The following is a 1,966-nucleotide window of genomic DNA, read 5'->3' on the forward strand; positions in this document are numbered from 1 at the left end:
TGGCCATTCAAGATCCCTCTGTTGAGAATTCTCTGTTTAGCTCTGTACCCCATTTTTAATTGGAATTATTTGGCTTGTCAGTGTGTAATTTCCTCAGTTCTTTATATATTTTGGATGTCAGCCCTCTGTCTCATGTAGAGTTGGTGAAGATCTTTTCTCATTCAGTAGGCTGTCATTTTGTTCTATTGATGGTGTCCTTTGCCTTACAGAAGCTTTTCAGTTTCATGAGGTCCCATTAATTAATTGTTGATCTGAGAGCCTGAGCAATTGGTGTTCTGTTCAGGAAGTTGTCTCCTGTACCAATGGGTTCAAGGCTATTCCCCACTTTCCGTTCTATTAGATTTAGTGTATCCAGTTTTACGTTGAGGTCTTTGATCCACTTGGATTTGAGTTTTGGGAAGGCAATAAATTTGCATTGTTCTACATGCAGGCATCCAGTTAGACTAGCACCATTTGATAAAGATGCTTTCATTTTTCCATTGTGTGGTTTTGGCTTTTTTGTCAAAAGTCAAGTGTTCGTAGGTGTGTGGGTTTATTTCAGGGTCTTCAATTCGATTTCATTGATCAACTTGTCTGTTCCTATACCAATACCATGCAGTTTTTATTACTATTGTTCTGTATTACAGTTTGAGGTCAGGGATGGTGATAGCTCCAGAAGTTCTTTTATCCTTTGGGATTGTTTTAGCTATCCTGGGCCTTTAGTTTTTCCATATGAAGTTGGGAATTACTCTATCAAGGTCTGTAAAGAATTGTACTGGAATTTTGATGGGAATTGCATTGAATCTTTAGATTGTTTTTGGAAAGATGGCCATTTTCACTATGTCAATTTACTGATCCATGAACATAGGAGATCTTTCCATCTTCTGATATCTTCTTCAATTTCTTTCCTCCGTGATTTGAAGTTCTTGTCATACAGATCATTCACTTGCTTGGTTAGGGTTACACCAAGATATTTTATATTATTCATGGCTATTGTAAAGGAAGTTGTTTCCCTAGTTTCTTTCTTGGCCCATTTATCACTTGTATAAAAGAGGGCTACTGATTTTTTTTTTTTTTTTTTTTTTTTTTTTTTTTGTATCCAGTCACTTTGCTGAAAGTGTTTATCAGTGGTAAGAGTTCTCTGGTAAAATTTATGGGGTAGCTTATATATACTATCATATCACCTGCCAATAGCAATACTTTGACTTCTTTCTTTCCAATCTGTATCACCTTTATCTCCTTTAGTTGTCTAATTGCTCTAGCTAAAACTTCAAGTACTGTATTGAATAGATAAGGAGAGTGGGCAGCCTTGTCTTGTCCCTGATTTTAGTGGAATTGCTTTAAGTTTCTCTCCATTTAATTTGATGTTGGCAATTGGCTTACCATATGTTGTCTTTATTGTGTTTAAGTATGCACCTCTATCCCTGATCTCTCCAAGACTTTTAAAATGAAAGGATGTTGGATTTTGTCAAAGGCTTTTTCAGCATCTAATGTAGTGATCATGTGATTTTTTCTTTCAGTTTGTTTATATGTTGGATTACATTGATGGCTTTTCATATATTGAACTATCCCTGTATGCCTGAGATGAAGCCTAGTTGATCATAGTGGATAATGTCTTTAATGTGTTCCTGGATTTCTGTCTGTATTTTATTGAGTATTTTTGCATCAATGTTCACAAGAGAAATTGGTCTGAAAATCTCTTTCTTTGTTAAGTCCTTGTGTGGTTTGGGTATCAGGGTGACTGTGGCCTCATAGAATGAGTTTGGCAGTGTCTCTTCTTTTTTTTTTTTTAAGAATTAATTTTTTTATTAGGTATTTTCCTCATTTACATTTCCAATGCTATCCAAAAAGTCCCCAATACACTCCCCCACCCACTCCCCTACCCACCCACTTCCACTTTTTGGCCCTGGCATTCCCCTGTACTGGGGCATATAAAGTTTGCAAGTCCAATGGGCCTCTCTTTCCACTGATGGCCGACTAGGCCATC

This window comes from Mus caroli, chromosome 10, assembly GCF_900094665.2.
Source record: "Mus caroli chromosome 10, CAROLI_EIJ_v1.1, whole genome shotgun sequence".
Lineage (NCBI taxonomy): Eukaryota > Metazoa > Chordata > Mammalia > Rodentia > Muridae > Mus > Mus caroli.